Raw genomic sequence first — 9,313 nt, 5'->3', positions numbered from 1 at the left:
ATTTAAATTGACCATCATGTACGTTGAACATAATTTTCATGGTCTAGTAACAGAACTGGTACCAAAGGCAAAATAAGTGGGTACATTAGGTGAAGTTTTTGCACAAGAAGTTAAACTATGAACATGAAACTCATTTTGGAGTGCCTAATTTTTTGGTCATCATTTTTTTGCACTTGTAACTAATGTGGAACCAATTTTTATACAATTTATGAAGAAATTGGTGGCAAAGGAACCATATTTACTAAGTCATGGTGTAGGAACAGAACCGGTACCAAAGGCAAAATAAGTGGGTACTTCAGGTGAAGGTTTTGCATAGCAAGGTCAACTATGAACATGAAACTCATTTTAGAGTGCCTAATTTTTTTGTCATCATTTTTTGTACTTGTAACTAATGTGGAACCAATTTTTATACAATTTATGAAGAAAATGGTGGCAAAGGAACCATATTTCCTAAAAGTCATGGTGCAGAAACAGAACTGGTATCAAAGGCAAAATAAGTGGGTATTTAAGGTGAAGTTTTTGTACAGCAAGGTCAACTATGAACATGAAACTCATTTTGTAGTACCTAATTTCTTTGTCATCATTTTTTCAACTTAAAAGTGATGTGGAAATAATTATTATACAATTTATTAAGAAATTGGTGGCAAAGGAACCATATTTACTAAAAGTCATGGTCTAGGAATATAACTGGTACTAAAGGCAAAATAAGTGAGTACTTCATGTGATGTTTTTGCACAACAAGGTCAACTATGAACATGAAACTCATTTTGGAGTGCCTAATTTTTTTGTCATCATTTTTTGCACTTGTAACTAATGTGGAACCAATTTTTATACAGTTTATGAAGAAATTTGTGGCAAAGGAACCATGTTTAGTAAAAGTCATGGTGCAGAAACATAACTGGTACCAAAGGCAAAATAAGTGGGTACTTGAGGTGAATTTTTTGCACAGCAAGGTCCACTATGAACATGAAACTCATTTTGGATGCCTAATTTCTTTGTCATCATTTTTTCAACTTAAAAGTGATGTGGAAACAATTATTTTCATCAATGCCACTTAAGCGAATTTATTTTCATCATTCTTTGTACATACAACCATGTACATACAATATTTCATAAATCTTAACATCCAAATTTAGTGCGGATTGGACTGCAAACATTTTAAACATTGATCATTGCGATCTTCAAGTTTCATTAACAATAAATGTAACAACAACTTTTCTTTCAATATTTTTAAGAACAAATATGTACAGTTAGCATCAATACATATTGAAAAAGTTCTAAGCAAACCATAAATAACATTGCAAAAATCACTATTCCCCAACATTCTACACAATTCCTAAATGGTATCATTCTTTGATTCAAAACAAAACATTCATTGTGGCCAACCCAACGTCTAACCATTTCCTTGAACAGAGGAATGCAGTCAATTGGGTTGTTCATATAAAGACATCACTTGAATGGAGTCTCCCCGATACATGTCTTATCAATTTGTCGTAGTATACCATTAATGTCGACTATCGGTATTGTGTCGCTCCATGCCTGCAATCACAACTACAATTCCTTTTTTCAAACAAAAAAAACCATAAAAAAACTCTTTTCAAACAAACAAATCATTTTTCAAAACATTAAATCTACTTACATTGTTAAAACCTTCTTATTTTGTGCAATCCATCAATGTCAATCCAACCAAAATACAAAAACAATGTAAAATTAACCAAAATCCAACTCAAAAAACACAAAAATACTCCAAAATGCAATACACTGAAATTATATATGTCAAATTATAAAGGTTAAACAACAAGAAACAGACAAACAGACAGAAAACATCACTAAATCTTTCAAATGACCTTCTGAAAAGCCACTGTCATCCAATTGGATTTCTTTCATGTATTAGCCTATCAAATATCTATATTCGAAGTCAAGCAACGATGGGTAATGTAACATTATTTTCGGAGGTCTTGTATTCCTTGAAAGTTCGCACTTAGGAGACAAATTCTGAGTATCGTCAAAGCAAGGGTGTTTATGTTCTCATGTCATAGTACCAATCAACGGATATTTAATCTGTTCAATAAATTGTATTAATAAACCAGCAAAGGCATTGGAGATTAAAAAGGTATAATCTAAAAGACCTAACTACAGATTCATAAGCTTTCAGCGCCATCCAACACAATACTTATGCACACCATTGTTCTTATCATATTTATAGTAATAAGGAGCATATCCTACATAATCAACATCATACATCTATTATAGATTAATTTCTCTCAATACAAATAAACCAACATTTAATGAACACAACGCCTCTCAGTGGGTGGCACGAAGCAAGATGTGTGGGTGGGAGGAACACTCGCAAAAATGCCTCTTTTTCGGTGGCCATTGCAATCAAAGTTTCCAACGATGCCGGTCACCGGAACAGACAATACTTCCTCAGGCGACACTCCGACGGACAATGAAAATGGGTGGGTGGGAGGAAGTGACACTCTCTCTAGGAACGACGGCACTCCGACGACACTCTGATGGCACTCCGGCGACAATGGGTGGGTAGGAGGAAGCTCTAGGTTTCGCGTACGAACAGCGACACTACGGCGGCACTCCGACGACAATGGGTGGGTGGGTGGAGGGAAGAGGAGACTCTGTAGGTTTCGCCTATGAACGGCGACACTCCGACGACAATGGGTGACTGGGTGGAGGGAAGAGGAGACTCTCTAGGTTTCGCCTTTGACACGGCGACACTATGGCGACAATGGGTGGAGGAAAGAGGAGACTCTCTTTCTAGGTTTTGCACTCTTGGTTCTCTCTCGAAGCTTTCTTAGATTCGAAATATAAAAAGAGAAAATGAACCTAAAAGTAAAAAACTCTGCCCCCAATTCCATTACCACATCATTCTCAGCTTTTAAAATCATTTTCCACGTGCACCACTCACATTTTAACACGTGATCTGTGTCAAAATGTTGTCAAATGTTGTTGTCAAAATATTATTTCCCTATATATATATACTGAATTGAGTATTGATCAAAGTTGATTGTCTAAGCATGGAAGAGTTGATTTTTTGAATCAGAATCAATTAATCATTTAATTAATTTAAATATGTTAATAATCAAGTTTAAATGGAATTGAACTGTGATTAAATTAAATTTAATAAATTATTTAGGGAAGAAATTATAAATACAAATCAAATATATAGATGTTATAACTTTTATTACTCCTTTATTACATATTGATAATTTAACTAATTGAATTCAAATTGATTTTAACTGTAGCAAGTATCTTTTATATGTTGGAGAAGGATTTACCCAAAGAAAAATAATATAACATTACAGCACGTAACTGGAAACTATTTTAAGTGAATGTTTGATCTTCAATTAATCATTTATTTTACAAATGCTTTAGAATTTAACATACATTTTCTTCTTCTTTAGAAACAAATTATTTAAAATTTAATTTCAGAAAAGAGTTGTATATACCATATATTAACTTTGTTTCAATGTTTCATGAGCACTACGGAGTGGTATAAAATTTTGCAATATGATTTTCTTTTTAGAAGAAAAATGTGTTAAGTTCATCGAGGACTCTTGACTTGATAAAACTATTTATCAAATAAACAAACAAATGAAACATTTTGAAACTTAAAAAATGTAATGTTGTAACCAAACATTTATTTTAAAATGATATGTCTAATAATTTTGTGAAAAGGGCATTATATAATTGGACTATGTGTGATGCTATTTTCTTTTCTATTTATTTATTGTTTGAGGAGTTGGGAAAATGTGAATTTTGTTCTTTTTTTTCACATCTTTTGCGAAGATGGAAATGTGCGGATTTACAAAATAGGTGGAAGAATGGATTTGCACTAAGGTGTGAATATTTAAAAGTGTTTACCGTTTAAGAAAGTGTTTTTCTAGTCCCACGTTTTCATAGGTGTTGACCGAGTTTGAATGTAATTATTACGAACACAGACCGTACAATTAAAAACACAGACGTTTAATTAGAGTTTAAATGTGATTATTAAATCTGACATGAAACATACACCGTACAATTAAAATTTAAATAAATTAATAATTTGAATAGTTTAATTTCTTAATTTATATATATAACTCTAACATCTCAAAATACAGTATAAATACTATAAAAAAGCTATCACAATTTTAATAAAATAAACCGGTTGATAAAGAAAAATATTAAAGTTATTTACAATCATAAGTAACCATAAAAAAAAATTTATATACAAATTAACTAAACACAACTATATACATGGTAGCTAGTTTAAGATAACTAAACATATGTAGATCCTCCCTTCAAAGCTTGCTCCATCATCACCTCATCACCCTCTACTCACACTCATAGAATGATCACAGTCAAGACATGTAATGCACAAGAACATATCACAAAACATAAAGAAAATGGTAAGCTAGTATTACAAAACAGTTCATAATATATGTTGGAAGTCCTACACCGACTAGAGATAAGGTCAAATTATAATATATAAGTGAGGTGCAAACCTCACCTTACAAGCCGGTTTTGTGGGGATGCGTTAGGCTTAAAAACTCACCTTCTAATATGGTATTAGAGCCATGGTTAGAGCCTATCCTAGCGATATTTCTTGTTTCTTGGGCATTTCTATTCCACTCGCTATCGGGCCGTTATCGGACTACCCAATTTCTACTATCACGCACAAGATGTCTATACCTCGACGTGAAGGGGGTGTGTTGGAAGTTCCACATCGACTAGAGATAAGGCCAAATTATAATATATAAGTGAGGTGCAAACCTCACCTTACAAGCCGATTTTGTGGGGTTGAGTTAGGCTTAAAGTCCACTTTCTAATATGGTATCCGAGCAGGTTGTTTGAGTCTCTTCCTACTCTGTGTTTGTTGTCGCCGGTGCCAGCCGTCGTCACGTTTTCTCCGGCAAAGTTAGGGGTTTTGTCCCCTCAAGGAGCATGACCCATCCTTGGTGGTCGCTGCCTCATTGTCCTCCACACGCACCGTCATGAACGACTTCTCTCCGATCAACTTCCGGCGCGTGTTTGTCACAAGTCACCTTCCCAATGTCAAAATCATATCGCGTCACTAGCCAGTGCTATTAGCGATTAACACCAAAGTCATAAATTTAAGGTTCCTCATGGCATGAGGGGGAGTCTATTTCTGGCAAGATTCAGAATCTTAGTCAAACAATTTCACCAGTCCCTTGTCAGATCTGTTTTTGGATCCTTTGATGAACAAAGGAGACCATTATGATCTTCCACCTTCATGATTTGTCATCGGCGCGTCGTCATTTTTGTCGTTTGTCGTGAGGGGAGTATGTTTTCAACCATTGCAATATGTTTCCTGCCACTAGTCAGAGGCCCCAATTAGTTAGAGATGACAGTCCCTACTTTCAGCCACTACAAGCCCCAATTAGTCAAAGATGGCACTCCCTACAGTTTTGTCGCTTTCAGTCCACCCATTATGAAGTGCAAACCTCACCTTACAAGCCGGTTTTGTGGGGTTGAGTTAGGCTTAAAAATCCACTTTCTAATATGGTATCAGAGTCATGGTTAGAGTTTATCCTAGCGAGTTCTAAGTGGGCATTCTATTCTTCTATTCCACCCGCTATCGGGCCGTTATCGGACCACCCAATTTCTACTATCACGAACGAGATGTCTATACCTCTGCGTGAAGGGGGTGTGTTGGAAGTCGCACACCGACTAGAGATAAGGCCAAATTATAATATATAAGTGAGGTGAAAACCTCACCTTACAAGCTGGTTTTGTGGGGATGAGTTAGGCTTAAAAACTCACCTTCTAATATGGTATCAGAGTCATGGTTAGAGCCTATCCTAGCGATATTTCTTGTTTCTTGGGTATTTATATTCCACTCGCTATCGGGTCGTTATCGGACCACCCAATTTCTACTATCACGCACGAGATGTCTATACCTCGACATGAAGGGAGTGTGTTGGAAGTTCCACATCGACTAGAGATAAGGCCAAATTATAATATATAAGTGAGGTGCAAACCTCACCTTACAAGCCGGTTTTGTGGGGTTGAGTTAGGCTTAAAGTCCACTTTCTAATAATATACTTATACATTTCATACATGAATAATATATCACATAACACAAACCAAACATCTTAAACATGATATATGACCTAGACTGGACTATCCAAATTTAGTATGAATGTCGAGCTATGACGAGTTGTGCACTTGTGGTGGCCTTTACTGCTTTGCAAAGTCATTACCAATGTGTTTCACCCCATCACACTCACAAGGTTAGTATGTACCACATCTTAGGCCTTACTGAAGCACCTTCTGTTACTTTCACCACACGTGTCAATCCTCTCTACTTGAGAATGAATGACCATCAAAGTGTCAAGATACCCCCCAAGATTGAACTCCCTACATTCATACTAACAGTACTTGAAACCATCACCAAGAAGCTTTTCCTTAGAACTCATTTCCACAACTTTTAAAACCATAGATATAACTTCACATTTACATTACATACTAACTCATGAAACCACTGCACTTCCATCAAAGAACCAGGAACAACCCAACATACTCATCAAAAATCACATAAAACACATATATGAAAACCTACAGAATGGCACTTAGGTGTCCTAAAGCTAGCGCTCAGCGCCCAAAAATAGTGACATGGCGCTTAAGCACCCAAGAAGTGGCACTCAACACCAAAATTCCGATGAGCTAGTGCTCAGGCGCCATGACAGAAATTGTTACACTTCTAACCTGACTCTAGGTACTTCTCACACAACTTCAATTAATTCTTAGGACCCTTCAGACATTGAGAAACCTCATAAAACACACCTCTAACTCAAATTGACCACCAAAAACCAACTTAACCATTATAGACTTCCCAAACTCATTTCAACTCCTTCTAACATTAGTTTCTGCAAACTAACAACATGAACAAGTCCTAATGAACTCTATAATAGACTTCAACCCCTCAAATTTAGTCCAAACATTCTAATTTAGAATCTCACTTGTCAAAACTCCTAAAACTAGTCCAAATATAGTCAAATTCAACCTATCAACTATTAAAGGATCTTATCTAAGATTTTCTACCTTTCTCAAGGTTCAAATAAGTTTTGAATAACCTAAAGACAGACCTAAGAGTTATGTTTTACATCAGACTTGCTTCCTTTAGATTTTCATCTATCAAAACCTGTAAAATACCTTTGAAACAACATAGTAAAAACAATACAATGACTACAATTCCATTCTACACCACTTATGAGTTGAATATCTTCTTAAACAAGTTATTAAAGACTTAATAAACTATCATAAACCATAAAACCTCACTTTAGACCACGATTTCAATAAATTACCTCTTAAACCTCCATTTTAGACTAAAACTTCATTATTTCTTCTACTTAATACTATTCAATGATTCATAACAATTTAACAACTTATAATACAACCAAAATTACCATCATAACTCACCAAAACAACTTTTAACTTTGGCCTAACAATCACACATAAGCTTGCATACATTTTCACATCATTTCATAAACATTTCAAGCAACTTAACATACTAGAATTCACAACTCAGTTGAATATTACAATTCAAACGCATAATCATTATACAATCATGGATTATAACTGGTCTACCAAGCAAACTTTAATCAAACCAACTTCCCTTACCTTACACCAAAGTTATGGAGCTCTAAGAACACACTACTCTGCTTCCCGTACAAGGAGCTGTAGAAACACCTATAAATCACCAAATTGTGATAGAAAAGAGTCCTTATGACCACAAATAGACAATAAATCAAGAGATAAACATAAATGATACATGCCAAAAGAGTTTCTTAAGCATATCACAAACAGATGATTGAAGAAAAAATGGTAGAAATTTATGTGCTCTAAACCAAAATCTGATTGGTAGATAATGGAGATTACTTTGTCGTGATATTCTAGAAACTTCTTGATGGTCAAACAAATGATCGAAGAGTAAGATATCTTAGAGGGGAGAGACATAAAACTTAGAGGAAAAGTTTTAGAGATATAATTTGTGTTTTAAGTAATAAGAAGAGTTTAAGAAATTATATTTATATTATTAAATCATTTTAACATTAAAACATTTTGTCTCATTATTTTAAAACAAAAAGAATCTTTTTTAGTTTTAATTAGGTAAAACCAGTTTAAAAATATTTTCAAAAATATTTAATAAAAATTTCAACATAAGATTTATAAAAAAAATATAATTTTTGCTCTAATTAAAAAAAGCAACATTATTTCATTTTAATAAAAAACAAGACTAAATTGAATAAAAAAATAAATGTAAAAACGAAATTTAAAATATGAAAATATTATATAATTTTAAAATGAATTGTGAATTTTTTAAAAAAATATAAAAAAGTTTTAAAAGTAATAAATTTATGCATGATACTGAATTTAACTCTGTTTTTTCATAAGGTTTAATCCTTTACTACATCCCTATTTATGTACGAATGTCTCAATTGGGTCCTCGTTTTTTAAAGTGTATCAAAATGGTCCTTAATTTTGAAAATTCATATCAATTGAGTCCTTTCCGTTAAGTTGGCTGGACGACGTTAAAAAAATTGATGAGTGGGATGCTAAGATGACGAACGAACGCTCGTCCACCAGTGAACGAACGCTCGTCCACCACTGAACGAACGCTCGTCGACCTCTTACCGCTGGACGACCGTTCGTTCCACACTGGACGACCGTTCGTTCAGTGGTCGCCGAGCGTTCGTTCGCTGGTGGACGAGCGTTCGTTCGGTGGTGGACGAATGTTCGTTCGTCATCTCAGCATCCCACTCATCAATTTTTGTAACGCCGTCCAGCCAACTTAACGGAAAGGACTCAATTGATATGAATTTTCAAAATTAAGGACCATTTTGATACACTTTAAAAAACGAGGACCCAATTGAGACATTCGTACATAAATAGGGATGTAGTAAAGGATTAAACCTTTTCATAATTGAACATTACACTGACACAAAAATTTTGGAAGGAAAAAACAAACTAAGGTCTGTTCTTTTGAGTGGATTTGAGAGGATTTGAAATTTTTTTGTCGTTTATTTGAGTGAATTTGAAGATAAATGAGAGTAAATTTAGAAATAAAATTTGTGAGAATTAATATAGGTAACAAATTAAAAAAATTATTTCCAAATTCATTCTCGTTTACCTCCAAATTCACTCAAATATTCCAAATTCACTCTAGTTTACTTCAAAATTCACTCAAATAAACGACATCTTTAAATTTTCTCAAATTCAAATCCATTATCGACTCGGGACCATATGAATAATTAAACCAAAAAGTAAATATATCTGAAAACATACTTTGTCTCAT

This window comes from Vigna umbellata, chromosome 10 (genome assembly GCF_029865625.1).
Source record: "Vigna umbellata cultivar VRB3 chromosome 10, Vumbellata_1.0, whole genome shotgun sequence".
NCBI lineage: Eukaryota > Viridiplantae > Streptophyta > Magnoliopsida > Fabales > Fabaceae > Vigna > Vigna umbellata.
This window is presented reverse-complemented; position numbering follows the sequence as displayed.